General features: G+C 45.8%; 1 protein-coding gene across 1 annotated transcript in view; it reads right to left on the reverse strand.

Moving 5' to 3' along the window:
* The window catches only part of PTPRE (protein tyrosine phosphatase receptor type E), a 934,466-nt gene that overhangs the window by 686,970 nt on the left and 230,417 nt on the right, over positions 1 to 17,079 (reverse strand). The window contains exon 2 of the mRNA XM_086922566.1: positions 13,262 to 13,288. The gene's annotated coding sequence lies outside the window, so the exon portion shown is untranslated. The remainder of the gene's footprint in view (positions 1 to 13,261; positions 13,289 to 17,079) is intronic.

Raw genomic sequence — 17,079 nt, forward strand, 5'->3', positions numbered from 1 at the left:
CATACTACTGAAACACAGAATGTTATTTTTGCACCAAGTTAGTGCAAGACATTTGTGTATTAAATAAAATGTAATATACTCCTAAATATTAATCTTGCATTTGAATAGTGGTGTGAGAAACCCATTTACAACATAAAGGTTATGTGATCTAAAAGACTAATGGTGAAGATAATGTAATATAAGCTATTATGTTGTGCAATATGAAACTTATTCTGTCTAAGTCAGCAGAAGTTAATTGCAATAGGCATACTCCCTGACTTTGAGCGCCTACTTATTCACAACCTATTGAGTCTGCCTATCAGCTTCAAAGGGCCCAGAATCAAAGATACGAGGCCTGTGTGACTACCAAAATGGACATTTGTGTTTGAAGAGACCATGAGTGCATTTGCGAGGCAGGAGAGAGTTCTATATAACTAACAAAAGAATTCCCCATTTTGCTTTTGGGAAGCATGAAACTGTGTTAGTTTTGCTACCACAAGATATTTGCTCAGGACCTCACTTTTCCAGAAAACAGTCAGTGTGAAGTATTGCTATTTTGTTAAGATTCAATAGAGCTCATTCCCAGCAGCTGATTAGTTTGTGCTGTAAAATATCCTACCCAACCAACCTTAGACGAGAGAAACGTCTTGGAATGAAGAGTGAAGAAAGGTACCTTTCTGGTTGTACTGATGAATTCCTGTTTGCATGCTGCAGTATTCATGTGCATTCTCTCTAGCTTTGTCCTAAATGTCTTTTGCATCATTTTGCTCCTGGACAGTAGCCCCTGTCTCCTGTTGTTTCCAGCAGCTTAACCCCTTCACTGCTGGCCCGTTTCCGCCCCTGTGCTGTAAACAAATGAACAGGGGCGGGCCATGACGAACCCCAGCCGTCATCAGCACACGAGCACCGTAGTGCATGACGGCTGGGGTTCGTCATCAGCATGCAAGGGTTAAAGGGATCGAAGACCAGTCACATAAGATTGCCACTGTGAAAATGGATTTCTCGATGTGGCTGCCTGGTACAGAAGGTCCCTGAGCCCTGTGATGGTGTTGTTGATTTGGAAATTGGCAGTGGATCAGTTAGTACTGGACAGTTTTAGGAGACATGAAATTAGAGTTGTGGGAATCATCCTACATCAGAGAAAAGTAGACTGAAGTCTGTGGAACCAGTCCTAAAGATGAAAAGACCTTTCTTCACGATGTATGTCATGTTATGTTAGTATGAATTTGTAGAGCGCACATTCACCCTGGGGTTTCTTGGCGCTGTGTACCGCTGGGGAACCCGTCCTGGCTTTCCCTGTGAGATGGTCCCTATTGGGCATCCCCAAGGTGAAGCCAGGCATCCCCGGCAGCGAGGGGGCCGTTGTGGAGATTAAGCAAGCTATTGCCCAGAGTTGCAGCATGAGACCCATGGTTAGAGAGGCACCGAGGCGAGATTTATCGAGCCCGCTGACATTGGTTCCGTACCCTGCCGCGTCGGGAATTGAACCCTGGTCCCGGCCCGACCTCTGCTTCTGGGTCTGCCGCCTCTAACCGGTGAGCCACACTTCTCTGTATGGTACCAGAACTTGCAGAAAAAATCTGGACTTAGGAAAAAGCCACTTCTTGAGGACCAGGAATACTTGACAGGTCTACCCGAAATGGATGCATAATGTTCAGGTGTCTTAGTTATCTTTCCTTCTTTGAGCCTTTTTAAGAAGAATTTGAATCTATAATGGGACTGTTTATTTTAAAATATCCAACCTTGAGAAATCCTTTCTGGCAGAAGTTCATATGGCAACCCATCACTTGCTTGAGGTCTTGTAGATGTTTGTGATATATTTCCAGTGTGTTTTTAACTTCTGATTGGCAATACATTATTGATTCTGGAGGAGTCTGCCCGACGGTTAAGGAACAAGGCTGCTCTTCAGCCAGCTCTATTGACTATGTTATGCTGGTGAGATACATCTTTTCTGAAACTGAGCATTTTTATTTTTCTAGTGCCTTTCCATCCTCTGTGCACAATCTCATCTGCTCCATCCTATTTTCTTGTGTTTAGCCACTACTTCTCTTCAGTCGCACCATGGACTCTTCCAGGAAAATAACATGATTGTTAATGGATTTCCCGAGGCTGCAGATCAATGCAATGCATTCTGCTTGCATCATCACTTTGAAACAAAGCCACTCATTCTGTTATTATATTCTCTGCTATATCTGTGTTACCTTGTATTGTATTGTATTGTATATGTGCTTATATAGCGCTACTGCCACCCTACAGGTATCCTGGCGCTCAGATATAGGAAAAAAGTAGGTTTTAATCACTTTCCTCAACCTACCCTTAATTGTGTCATTTTCCAGTGATCCTGATTGTATCTTCTATGATAGGATGCAAGTCTTACAGCTACCACAATCGAAGCAAAATAATAATGAATTAGGTCTGGTAATGTTCTTCACAAATATTCTACTTCAATGACTTGGTCCAGGTTTGCGTTATGCAGAGTACATGGTCTAATCTAGAATGTAATTAATTTACTGGTGAGTTTATACAATACTATCTATAATGTGGTTAATAGACCTTCACACTTCTGTGAGTCGTCTTATTCGGACCACATGACCTATCTGATACTGTGAAAAGTATCTTTCAGTCACTTCTAGAGTGAAATTAGAGTATTCCTCAGATCATCGAAGTAGAAAGAGGTTGTGGAAGTCAGTTATGTATAATGGTATAGGAATTCAGTCTACTAAATGCTTAGAGTTTAGATGCATACTGTTGCTTATATTTTATTTATTTTAATTTTAATTGTATGTGTTTTATAGAGCGCAAACTTGACCCATTAGGGTATCAGAGCGCTTTACAGGAGAGCAAAGCAATATACAGACAGACTTAGAATCGACCAATTACAGCTCGAGAAGTAAGGGGGAGGGGTGCCGGATATATGAGGTAAAGAAAAGCATGCATTTACAATGGTCGTTGGGCAATTTAAGGCTGTGATAGCCTTAATCCACGATTGAATCTCTAGGTTGGTATTGGGAGGGAAGCTCAGGAGAAATTCTGTCTTCTTTGCATTGAGTTTGAGTTGATTGGATATGAGCCATTAGACGGTGAGTTTCAGGGTTTCGTTCAGCAAAAGAAAGTCTTTGAGAGATTTTTTTATGTAGATCTGAGTGTCATCAGCGTACATATGGTAGGAGATACTCGCTGCGTGCAACATTTTGGTAAGCGGTTGATCCTTGAGGGACTCCAACTGTGACCAGGGATGGTGATGATAGGTTGCCATTGATTAGGAATCTCTGTGACCGGTTGTGGAGGAAGGACCTAAACCAATCTAGAACAGTGCCATCCAATCCCATTCTGAGTTTGAGGCGTTCAAATAGTTTTTCATGGTTGACCGTGTCGAAGGCCGAGGAAAGGTCCAGGAGGATTAGGAGACAAGTTTTGCCTTGGTTGAGGGCTTGGAGGGCATCATCCATGATGTGGAGCATGGTGGTTTCGGTGCTGTGCCTTGTTCTAAATCAGGATTGGAAGTCATCAAGCAGGTGGAAGTTATTGATGGGGTGACTTAGCTGCTATTGCACACATTTCTCCGGCACTTTGGCTAAGAGGGGGATGTTGGAGATGGATCTGAAGTTGTCGGGGGAGGCTGAATCCAGCGACGGCTTTATCAAGATGGGGAGGACTTGGCCGGCTTTTAGAGAGTCAGGCATTATTTCCTGCTGGAGGGAGGCGATGATTATTGTAGTCCAGCTGGGAATAATGGATTGGGGGACGGCAGCTAAGCAATTGGCAGGGAGTGGGTCATTGAAATGGTTGTTCGGGTTTAAGGTAGAAAGGATTTTAGAGATGGAGTCTTTGTCATAGTCTTTGAAGACAGTCCAGTAAGCATGATTTTTGAGTGGAGCCTGTGGGTGTGTCGCAGTGGGACGAGGCGGGTCAGGAAGGGGTTGAGGGTGTTTGATGGCGCTGAGTTAGTTTCCAAGGGTCAAGATTTTGTCAGCGAAGATGGAGGAGAATTCCTCTGAGGATATAAGAGATCTGGGGTTTCATTCGATGTTTTGGCCAGTTTATTCGATTGGTATTTGACCAGTTTGATGAGCTTGTGGGGTCTGTTCTTGGCTTTCTCTAGTTCAGTTCTGAAGGAGTCTTTTTTTGAATTTAGTATGTTCCTGTTGTAGGCATTTCTGGCCAGGCAAGATGTGCGGTAGAGGGGTGCTGCCTCCAGGATCTTTCAGCTTGCCGGAGGGCTCTCCTCTCATTATTAAGGGATCCTTTGAACCAGGGGTTTTGGTCTTTGATTTGGGTTATTTTCAGTTTTAGTGGGGCTAGAGCATCCAGGATGTTTGAGATGGTCGCAGAATAGTGATCATTGAGGTCACTGACTGTTGTATGCACCCCTGCAGCACCAAGGACAGCCAGGGCAACTCTGCACCCCAGCTTCTCGAGCCAGGTAAAATCAAACTGACTGTTGTGGCTTGGTCCTGGTCCTTGCATCACCTTTACCCTCCATGGGTTCCACACAACTCGGACTGCAACTAACTGATTATCATTAGTGCTGCTTTTTCCCCATTGAACCCAGTGATAAAGTATTGCAGTACTGTTTTACACTGATTTAATTTTGCTTCTAAACCCCATAACTCCGGTTATACTTACCCAATTGACTTCATTTTGATGCCTAAATTTATATAAAACTCTGTTTTTGTTTAATAAATTGGTATGGGATTTATATTGAATAGTGTCAAATACTTATCCTCCATGTTGGTACTCTTAATTGCTTAATATATATTCCTCTAGTAAAACCTGACTGCTCTGCCACTCTACCAGGACTGAGCTAAGGATTTATTATTGTGAATACAAGGACCATCTTTAGGGTATTGCATGGTGAAGCCTAACGAGCATCACTACACAATACTTCACCTTCCTACAGGAATCCCATGGTAACTCATGTCCATGACCCCCTACCAAAAGAGTGGAATCTAGTGTATATCAATTTATCTACTGAGTTTCACGGTTTGGCTTCCTCTGACTTAGTTAACGTGTTTCCTATATAGGGATATATCTATTCCTATAAGGTGTAGGTTTTAATATATTCTATGATGCATCAATAGATTGCTTGTTCAGCTGATATTCCAGGTGAGAAGAGTATATTGTGTCAATTGAGTCATCAGTATTCTAGTAAGATGATTTCTAACGCCACTTCCCTGTAGGGGGCTTGATGAGCAATCTGAGATGCCCTGCATAGAGCTATTTCTCCTATTCATAACTTTGGCTTTTCCTAGTATGGTTTCCATTGTTCCATGTATGCATTCTAGAGTGTGCTAACCTTCCACCTGCCTTTAAACAGCCCCCTTATATTTCACAAAGGGCTAGGATAAAACTTTGCGGAGCCGATAAAAATTCTAACGATTATCAGTACCAAAAATCAGTGCTTCCTCAGCCCACCTTGATGTTGAGTTGTATACGATGTCCCACACTACAGGTCTATATGCCCCAAACACAGGATGTGTATACCAGTATAATAGATGATGATTTCCTCTTCTGGATATAGGAAAATATTTGATGTTTCATTCAAGTGAGACACCATGTTTATAAACAATGACTTAGGATCACTTCCAAGAGGGGGAGGCAGTTTTACTGATAATAGTTTACTGATCGGTTGGGACGCCTGCAGGACCAATTCAACCAGAGCATTATGCCATTATTATTTAATCTAATGTCATCAAATTTCATTTTGGTGTTGGTGGGTAATGCTTATGGTAGGGAACCTGAACTATCCTCATCTGAAACAGTCTCTGTTGCTGTGGCATATTAGTCTCTAACAAACACACCCCTGCCTGTAGTAAGTGGTCACATTCTCTGTAGTTCAATAATTGCTCTACTACAGGCTTAGGAGGTGTTCTCAGAGTCGAAGGGGTTGCTTGGACATAGCTTTTTTCTGCCAAAATAGCAATGCATATATTGTTTCTCCTTGATAATCTTGTGGACTATTTTCTCTATTTTTTTTTTATTTTTTTTTTATTTTTTAAAATATATTTTTATTGCAGGAATCAGTAAATCAATACAGTAACGACCAGCATGGTATCATAAGCAATAGTAACAGAATAAAGCCCTCTGGCCCCCCTCCATAAAGTCTGTACACAGCCAACCAGCCCACAACCCTGGGGTCGGGCGGCGAATTGCAATGGGGGTCAGTAGGATGCTGGAGCTGGTCCGGATAATGCACTGTCCGTCATCTGCTTTTCTAAACAAGCCTAAAACCCCCAAAATAAACACCCTCCCCGTAAACGTCTACTAACTAAGAAACCCCCCCCCCCCCCACCACCAGCGCCGGGGAGCTATCAACATAGGATCTGCTATCGGACCCACGGGGAATGCAATAGGGCTGTCAGTATTAACGTTCACCGGGACTCGGGGTGAGTCGCTTCTTCGCTTTCAGAGTCGCTAGGGGCACTATAATCCCTGAGGGCCTGCACCAACATTTCCCACTCCAACGCGGCCTCCTGCGCCTTCTCATTACCCTGCCTCCAAGCCAGTTGATATCTCAGTGCGCTCTCTCCCGCCGCCCACTTCAAAAGCTCACTGTGCCATCTGCCGCCCGCCGGACCAGCCCGTGCCTTCCAGTTCCTAGTCACCTCTCGTTTAGCAAGGAGGAGCCCCAGGTCGATAAACTTACTAGAAATTTTATTCCTGGGGGTATGGGGAAACCAGTGTAGGAGCCCCACCGCCGCATCCAATGATAAGAGTCTCCCTGTCACCTCCTCCAGGGTCGTCACTACCTCCTGCCAGAAGGATGTCAGTCCTGGACAGGCCCATAACATGTGTAGGAGGTCCGCCTCCTGAGCCGGGCATCTAGGGCATTCCGCCGAGGCCGTGGCAAAATAACGCCTGACTTTCACCGGGGTCAGGTACGCTCTATGGAGAACATAATAGTGGACCAGTTGGAAACGGGCATTGCGTGTGCCCTTCCAGGCCCGTCTCACCAACTGGGACCAGGTCGTTTCCGGGATCTCCCTACCAATGTCCTCCTCCCAGCGGGTCCTCAAAGTGGTGAGAGGAGCCAATCCCTCGGTAATCAACCTGCCGTATAGGCAAGTAACCGCCTTCACCGTGCCCGCCGACATCATTACGTACTGGCACACCTGAGATAATTGGGGTTCCTCCTGCCCGTTCTTCCAGTGTGCCTGGATCGCTCGTACAATGGCCGAGTGCAGCAGAAAGTCACCTCGGGAGATCCCGAAGCGGTCAATGAGATCCTGGAAGGACAAGAGCGCGCCGTCCTCGTACAGATCACCAACGAGCTGTAAACCGGAATCCTCCCAGGCCGCCAAACGTGACCAATCCCCTCCGTGGGGGAGGGCCGTCAGCATCCCCAACGGTATTTCAGGCGCATATGGTGTTCTCAGTTGGCCTCGGGCGTGGGCCCGATTCCAACACAGGCGGACAGTCCGCTCCTCCATCGACAAGTCCCTCAGGACTAAACGTTGTCGCAGCGCTATAAAGGAGAGAACATGCCTGGCCATACCTGTCCCTCTTCCGTCTTCCGGGCCCCGGAATTCCCTGGCGATCTCCTGGGTGAAGGTCTGGAGCTGTGCCGCCAGATAATACTTTTCGAAGTCCGGCACAGCGAGCCCCCCCTCGTCTTTCGGCCTCATCAAGGTATTGAGGGCCACCCGCCGCCGGCCCGTTCCCCAGAGGAATCCGACCACCATGGAGCGTAATCGACGGAACGTGGCCGGTGGGACCCAGATCGGCAAAGTCCGGAAGTAATATAATAACCGGGGAAGCGCCACCGACTATTTTCTCTATATTCTATGTACGTGACTCAGTCCTGAAGGTCTGTTGCTTTCTTGTGATATTCTTTTACAATGGGCATTGCCAATACATAGTAGATTCCACTGTGGATCCACTACCTGACAGTTGCATTGGTCCGCTCTTAAGAGGCCTTCATAAATGCTCAGCGGTACAAAAGGGGGTGGTGATGGACGGAGCATCAGAATCAATCGAACACTCACACCCAGTCAAAAGATCTGGGTTTAATCCATCACCGTTTTTAGCCCACTCTGCCACCCCAGTTCAGACATGGCTATATGCAAATCAGTCTGACCCTGTGCCTCATGGGAACAGTCCAGCCCGAACTGCCAAGCAATGTCATCCCTGGACCGGAAACAAGCTTCAGAGGACCGGTTTCTGGCATTCCAGCCGTCTTCAGCCCGGCTTGCTTGAATCCAGTGGCAAAGTGAGCAAGGGACTCACGTCTGAGCATACCCTGCCACACTTATGGCGGCCAAAAGTGGTACAAAAGGGGGTGGTGATGGACGGAGCATCTGAATCAAACGAACACTCACACCCAGTCAAAAGATCTGGGTTTAATCCATCACCGTTTTTTAGCCCACTCTGCCACCCCAGTTCAGACATGGCTATATGCAAATCAGTCTGACCCTGTGCCTCATGGGAACAGTCCAGCCCGAACTGCCAAGTCATGTCTTCCCTGGACCGGAAACAAGCTTCAGAGGACCGGTTTCTGGCATTCCAGCCGTCTTCAGCCCGGCTTGCTTGAATCCAGTGGCAAAGTGAGCAAGGGACTCACGTCTGAGCATACCCTGCCACACTTATGGCGGCCAAAAGCGGTACAAAAGGGGGTGGTGATGGACGGAGCATCTGAATCAAATGAACACTCACACCCAGTCAAAAGATCTGGGTTTAATCCATCACCGTTTTTTAGCCCACTCTGCCACCCCAGTTCAGACATGGCTATATGCAAATCAGTCTGACCCTGTGCCTCATGGGAACAGTCCAGCCCGAACTGCCAAGCCATGTCTTCCCTGGACCGGAAACAAGCTTCCGAGGACCGGTTTCTGGCATTCCAGCCGTCTTCAGCCCGGCTTGCTTGAATCCAGTGGCAAAGTGAGCAAGGGACTCACGTCTGAGCATACCCTGCCACACTTATGGCGGCCAAAAGCGGTACAAAAGGGGGTGGTGATGGACGGAGCATCTGAATCAATCGAACACTCACACTCAGTCAAAAGATCTGGGTTTAATCCATCACCGTTTTTTAGCCCACTCTGCCACCCCTGTGCCTCATGGGAACAGTCCAGCCCGAACTGCCAAGCCATGACCCAAAAACGGTGTTGGATTAAGCCCTGATCTCTTGACTGGGTGAGAGTATTCTGCTTAATTCAGAAACTCTGTCCATCACCACCCCCTGTTGTTTAAATATTTTGTCCACCATAAGCGTGGAAGGGTATACTCAGACGTGAGTCACTTGCTCATTGCACCATCAGGATTCAGGCAAGCCGGGCCGAAGACGGCTGAAATGCCAGAAACTGGTCCCCGGAAGCGTATTTCCTTCCCAGTGAAAGAATTGGGTTGGTAGTTTGGTTTGCCCTGTTCCCATGATGCACTGGGCCAGGGACAGACTAATTTGCATATAGCCAGGTTCTGAGCTGGGATGGTGCAGTGAGCTAAAAAACGGTGTTGGATTAAGCCCTGATCTCTTGACTGGGTGAGAGTATTCTGCTTAATTCAGAAACTATGTCCATCACCACCCCCTGTTGCTTAATTCATAAATGCTCAAGCGCTCCGTCCATCATCCCCTTTGGTATCGCTTTGTTCACCCTAAGTTGGCAGGGTATGCCCAGACGTGGGTCCCTTGCTCACTCTGCCACTAGATTCAAGATAGCCTGGCTGATGAGTATTATGAACCTGAAACCGGTCCCAGGATGCTTGTGTCCGGTCCAGGGAAGACATGGCTTGGCAGTACGGGCTGGTCTGTTTCCATGATGCACAGGGTCAGACTGATTTGCATATGGCCATGTCTGAACTGGGGTGGTGGAGTGAGCTAAAGAATGATGATGGATTAAACCCAGATCAGTTGACTGGGGGTGAGTGATTTGCTCAAGCGCTCCGTCCATCATCCCCTTTGGTAATCCTTACGGTGTTGTACGCGGGAATCTTTACTCGGAGAGACGGGCATATCGGAATAGGTCACCCACTTAGGATTACCAAATGCCGAGCTAATTTAGGTCATATAGCCTCTATAACTCCTCCCAAGTGGAAGTAGAGGACTGGCACATATTTATTGGAGCTAACGAATTGATTAAAAATGTATTCATTTAAATAAGTGACGAATGAAATATGGATGGGGGTGAATAAGACACCTGTGCCCGCATCTTCCACCATTTATAATTATGCATTGGCTTACTAATACAGTGACTATCAATTTTTGATTTTCAATATACTTAATACTGGCAATTCTGGAGACATAGCCAATTAGCCCTGATGAAGTCATTTGGCACGGATTAGTGCATGACGAAACACGTGTTGGCTCCTCTTGGAGACAATTGAACTGGAATAAATATATTTCAAGACTTTTGAGTTGAACCATTACTTGAAGAACGAAGTGGATGATTTGTTATGGACTTTATAAGACATTGACTGCTGATCATTGTGTTGGATAACTGTGACAATCATTTGGCTTTATCTATCAAGACAATCTGAATGTTTAAAACGGTTCAGGGTCTACATTGACATGTACTGTTAGAGTGCTCAGGGAGGAGTGTATTTATATTGTATTGGTGACTATATGTTTGGGTGAACCTTCAAAACAGAAAACTTGCTTTAAAAATTCAATGGCTGACTCCGAGTCTGCAGATTTCAGAAGTGAAAAGTACATCAATTTAGAATATTAATCTATCAAAAGCACCAAGTACCTCATATGATTAGGCCATAACATGAATGGCACTGAAAAGTCTAACGCTAACTTCTCCCATACAGCATCAGGGTACCGAACAGGATGCAAAGGGGGGTTTTGAGTTTTTCATTTTTTGTCAGATATAAGACATTCCGGGTACTTCTCAATTAAGAACTTTACTTGGGCATCAATACCTGCCCCCCAGTAATACTGTTTAATTTTCATGTTGGTTTTGGTAGACCCTAAATATCCCTGATTTGCCTGTTTGATAATAGAATCCCTCAATTTCGCTGGAGATATGTATTAAACCCCCCTCATGTGCAATCCATTGCCCAAAGACAGTTCATCTGATACTTGACCGAATGATTTTAAAGGTCCACTTAGTGTTATTTTCTCTGGCCAACCTTGGACGACATACTGACAGACTTTACTCCACGTTTCATCCTCCTGACAGGCACTCAACCAGTCTGGTTCACTCAAACCTGCACAATGGTTAACGCTGATAGCATCCACATAAGCCACGCAGACCACATCATCCACAAAGTCATCATTTTCCACATCCTCAACAGCCGTTCGTGAAAGGCAGTCGGCACAAACGTTTTTTCCCCCGGCACATGCCAAATGTCAAATACGAATTCTTGTAAATTGAAAACCAATCTTATTAACCTTGCCGACAACCAATCTCATTAACTTTGCTCCAGTCAAAAAAATGTGCACTAGGGGCTTGTGGTCTGTCTGTAGGACAAATTCTCGGACTCAGACGTACATTTTAAATTTGTGAACTGCCCATACGCAAGCTAATGCCTCACACTCAATGGTGCTATTTTGCTTTTCACATTGTTTGAGAACTCTTGAGGCAAATGCTAGTGTTTTCTCTTTACCTGCTAGCCTTTGACTTGAAATGGTTCCAAGACCCAGCTGACTTGCGTCTAATGTGATAGTAGAAGGTTAACTCTCTTGAAACGAGGACACGTTGGGTTGCAGCGTGTCCTAAGTGAAGAATACAAAAGGTGTGGGGTAAGCACATACTACAGGAAGGCATGGCATCCTCCTTAATGCATGGAATAGACACCTCAGCTGTGGAAGACTTGCTGGAGACTCTAAATTCGAACTCTATAGGCCAGATGTAGCAAGAGTTTTACCATTCGCAAACAGGCCGATTCGCAGACAGTAAAAAGCTTTTTGGGTTGTATCGTCCCAAAAGGCATTCGCAAAATAGGGAATCGCAATTTTTGCGATTACCTATTTTGCGAATGCATTTAGGGATTTGCGATTCCCTAAATGCAATGCAGGAAGCATTTAAAATTTGCGACCTTGCTGTAAGGAATCGCAAATTACCACCAACTTCAAGTTGGGGGAAATTTGCAAATCCTTAGAAGAATGCACCAAATTGCATTTTTCCAAGTGCCATGTGGCGCATACACATGCCCTTAGGGCATGTGTGTGCGCCACATGTGCACACTTGACATTTTTGGGGGTGCATCAGGGTGGCCTTTTGGCCCCCTTGCACCCTTGAATTGCATTCGCAATTTGCGATGACCAATTTGGGAATCTTAAATTGCGAATGCTTTCCCATTCATTCCTATCATTCCTACGGGCCTCTAGGCCCATAGGAATGAATGGGAAGGCATTCCTTAACAGTGAATCTCAAATTACGATTCGCTATTAAGGAATATGTAGAAATCGCTATTTATTTTGCGAAACCTACATACATTACATATTGCAATTCTATAATACCGAATCGGTAAAATTCGCTATTATAGAATCGCAAAATGCAATGTTGATACATCTGGCCCTATGCCCTGTATTCTATGCTCAAATCGCAAACCCTCCTTTCTGTCTTCTTTCAAGATACCAACAAAACTAATTTGCTTCAATTATGCGTTCACATTTGTCTTTGATGAATTAGTTATATGTGACAGAGGGCATGATTCACAGGCATTAAGTTAAATGATCATATAAACATATACTCATCAAGTAGGGAAAGTGCCACACTTAAATATGTACAATAACATGAGCCTGGGCGTGTTCCTGGCCTTGTAATACATATTTATGCGCGTTTTCCGTTGACTGCAGCAAGTCAGCACGGAGAGGGCTATATATTTCACAAGGTTGCATTATGGGTGTTTCCAGCGTAGGCGATGGCTGTGTCACCTAAAAGGCCAGTTATGCTGCAAATGGCCTTTTCTGTGTGCAGAGTCCCTGGTGAGCAGCGCTCTGAAATCTACCAGGCGCCAAATAAATGAGGTCGCAGAACGAAGGCCTCCGCCTTTTGCTGATATCAAGATCGAGAATAGTTCCATTTTCAGCTGTTTTACAAAAGCAATCCGTTTACAGGGCAGTTACAAGTGGAACAATTATCGGCCGCGCGCTCCCTGGAGGCTTTCAAATGTGTGTCACTGATGAGCAGAACCCTTCCTTGAAACATCTACAAGCAAGTGTGTGAGACACTGGGATGGGCCTTGGAAAGCAGCTGGAGGGCGGCAGGGGAGCAGTACAGGAAAAAACAACAAAACAAACTATTTATTGTCTAATTTCATAATAACCCTGGTCTAAAATTAAACACCACGTACTATTTATTACCTTCTGAAGTTTACGTAAGATTAAGATGGCACTTACCAGCAGAAGAAATCCAGGACATTGGCTCTGAAAAGGACAAAACAACATGTTAGTTATATTGCAGGTGTCCACTTATTGCCATCACATTGTATTCACTTAAAAAGTCTTCAAAAATCAGCGCGCTTTAGCAGTTATTGAAGACATTCTACTTAAAGGTCTTGAAATGCATATGTAACTTTACTCTGTTAAAATTAGTACTGTTTCAGACATTTAGTAAATCCTACTTGGACTTAAAATGCACAGTAACAAATAATGCGAATTCACTTAGTAAAGCTATTTTCAGGAAAATCCTAGCACATTGGGAAGTAATTGAGTACTCTATCATCCCTCAGATTCTGAGGGAGCTAACCACAGCCAATGACAGAGATCTGCAGCATTTAAGGTGTTATTTTGAACAACACAGACTGTCAACTGAGTGGATTCCAATTACTGTATGAGCTGAAGTTTTGCCACAGTAGTTTCATGAAAATAAAAATAAAAACTTTAAAGTTTCTCGCAAATACATTCAGAGAATGCCAAAGCCTTACTTGGAGGAACTTCACAGGGGCAGTGAGTTATAATAAACATTGAGCAGCACATTAGTAGGAGCCAGTAGTACTGTCAGCTGAATGCCAGAGGGTCAAACTCAGGTATAGGAAAGTAGTGCCCAGGCCTATTTCTCAGGAAAAGCACTGGCTTTATGAATCAATACCATGTCCATTCATTGTATGTACACTTATGTCGGTAGCGTGAAACTGTGTCCTGGAGCCAGCCCTCCTGGGACTATAAGGGAAAACCCTGGTTTAATGTGTTGTGTCTGCTGAGGCATAAGGCCCTGTTATTCAACCTTTCCACTAAGGCGTTACTCGATGAGATTTGTCCCTTCCCAGATACTGTAGGTTTAGGCAGTGATAAAGTGTACATTTCTTTAGTGTATTTTTTGTAAACAAAGTAGGGTCCTTGTAGGTAATCAGTCCAGTAGCCAGTAGTGTAGATTATATAGGTAGGTGTATTCAGTTATAAGTAAGACAGTAAGTATTGTGCCGCACCGGCAGCAACATCCTGCTGCTTAGGCACTCATGAACATTCTATTACATAACATTCTCACAGGCTGAGCAGCAATGAACTATGAGACAACAGGATATAACAATATTCTTTCCTTATTCCCTCATTGATTGTAGACAAAAAGAGAAAAATTGACAGAGACCTTGTCTAAGGACCTCTGAAGAGGGAGTCATGTATTGCTGGATACCTCAATGCTAAACAGGGGGCGGGCAGGAGGGGGGGAAGTTGTGAACAGCATATGATCTGCACAGAAACAACCAGAATGCGGCAAAGTTTTACTCTGGAGTAAATTAAGATTCGGTGGCAACAGCAGGATGGAATAGAAGGCTGATAGGGTACACTGCCAGCGCATCAAGCACACAATTGAATTCATAACCAGACAAATGGACATCCAGTGGCGTAGCTAACCCTCTGGCTGCCCAGTGGCGGCCGCAGTGAAGAGCGGGGGTGAGGTGGGGGAGTGCTGGTGGGTATTCTCCGCCTGCCTCCCTGCGGCAAACACAATGAGGGGTCGCGGGGGGGGGGGGCTTGCTGTTGCCACCTCGAGACGAGAGGTAATAGTGGGGGAAGCCGCCCCCCCAAAATTTGTGCCGCCCCCAGCTATTCCACTCCACTCCTGTAAATAAGTCATACATTTTGTTTCTAATTATGGGAATCGTATGAGTTGCTATAGCTATCTAGCCTGAGTGATTGTCACTGACCCACTGGTGTAAAGGTTGTCACTTATAGGCAGGCATGTCACAATAACGTCGTAACGCCAACTAGTAGTTTAAGAAACATTAGCTGCTTTTAATAAACAGGTCAGGTTTGCTTCAAAAGCTATAAATAGATTAGCAGCACGAGTATGGGGCCATGAAAAAGCACAGGGCCCCCGGAGAGTAATGTCCCCCCTAGTGCTGGTGCAGGTGTAACAATAACCACAACCTCAGACACTGGGTGACAGTCCAAGGGCATCCCTGAGTAATTCATTATGGTCTCTATTTCATATCCTGGACCAACCAGCCTAGCAACATGTCTTAGGGGTTTACCAATATCACCCTGCCTCGTGGATCACTCCCTTCACTCGGGAGTAGAGTCCAAGGTATTACATCTCTTCCTACCTTCAACAAAACGAACAGGGAGCACAGGTCAAAACTAAAAAAAACTCATGGTACACTTGGACATTCATGGTCCTATCAGAAAGTAATTCTGCCTGCTCAATGTAACAGGTTGTCTCTCAGACAATACTGTGACACACTGCTCCAGAGGCTGAACGGCACGCTATCCTCTCCTCTGCAACTCTCTTGACTGCTGGATACTGGTGTGGTCCCCCCTGAGAGGTCTGTTGAATGTTCGTACAAGTTGAGCCATCCCACTCTTGGGGTCGGCTTCCATCATCATCTGCTTCCTCCGCATTGTTGTTCTTCCCCTGCTGCAGCCCAGCTAGACACCGATTGAAGAATGATACATCCCAGTTGATTGCTTTAGCCCCCTGGTCACAGTGCTATGGGCCCATGGCAGCCGGTTACTAGCCAGGGTTCTGTCTCAAACTGCAGTCTTAATTTGGAAAAGTGGAGAAGTGTGGCTCAATGGTTAGAGGCGGCAGACCCAGAGGCAGAGGTTGGCCCGGGACCAGGGTTCAATTCCCGACGCGGCCGGGTGCAGGACCAATGTCAGTGGGCCCGATAAATCTCGCCTCAGTGCCACTCTAACCATGGGGTCCCACGTTGCAACTCTGGGCAATAGCTTGCTTAATCTCCACTCCGGCCCCATCACCGCCGGGGATGCCTGGCTGCACCTTGGGGATGCCCAGTAAAGGGACCATCTCACATGGAAAGCCAGGACGGGTTCCCCAGTGGTACAGCGCTGGGACGCTCCAGGGTAACCATGGGCTCTATAAATCCAACATTCATTCAATTTGCTAGCGTGATGCCTTTCCTTTACTAACACAGTGTCAGTAGTGTTAAGGGTTGATATCAAGGCCCGTTGATGGATGCTAAAAGTCTGATTCCTCTGGCATCGGGGTGGAAATGAAAAATGAAATATCAGTATTTGTAAAGCACACAGCTACCTCCAAAGTGATGTCCCAGCACTGGGGGCCCTCGGGAAGATTGCCCAGAGTCACAAGGTGCTGGGCTGACATGCAACCGGTGCCGGGGATTGAACCGTGAGCCCCAGATTCCATTGTCAGTCACCCTGGCTGCTGTGCCACACTTCTTCCAGCACTTGCTGATCCACGCTGCTCGCCAGACTCCAACCAGGGTTATGTGGGATTGTGTTGCGAGTGACTCGGCCCCAGAAAGCAAGACTCAGCACCATCCCAGTGATGGAGTGGGGTGTTTGCCTGCAGTATTTCAGAAACATTGTATATAGCTTCCTCCACTGGCTGGTTTTCATGCTATGTTATGTGAATTACTTTTTTAAGGGTACCAATAAGCCTCTCCACCTCCTCCTGAAACGGAGGCCCATTGTCTGTTCATAATTCACTTATCAGAACATGTGTCACCATCACTTTTTCTAGCTTGGGTATTGTCTCTTGTACAGAGGTGCTCTCTACCAATTCAACTTTGGGACACTTTGAATAGGCGTCTATAACAACTAGCATAAGCCGCCCTTCCAGCAGGTTGCCAAAATCCAAGCTGGGGCGCTCCCATGGTAGGGTCACCACCCCTTTTTGTACCGCTTTTGGCCGCCATAAGTGTGGCAGGGTATGCTCAGATGTGAGTCCCTTGCTCACTTTGCCACTGGATTCAAGCAAGCCGGGCTGAAGACGGCTGGAATGCCAGAAACCGGTC

Source organism: Lissotriton vulgaris, chromosome 5, assembly GCF_964263255.1.
Source record: "Lissotriton vulgaris chromosome 5, aLisVul1.2, whole genome shotgun sequence".
NCBI classification, from domain to species: domain Eukaryota; kingdom Metazoa; phylum Chordata; class Amphibia; order Caudata; family Salamandridae; genus Lissotriton; species Lissotriton vulgaris.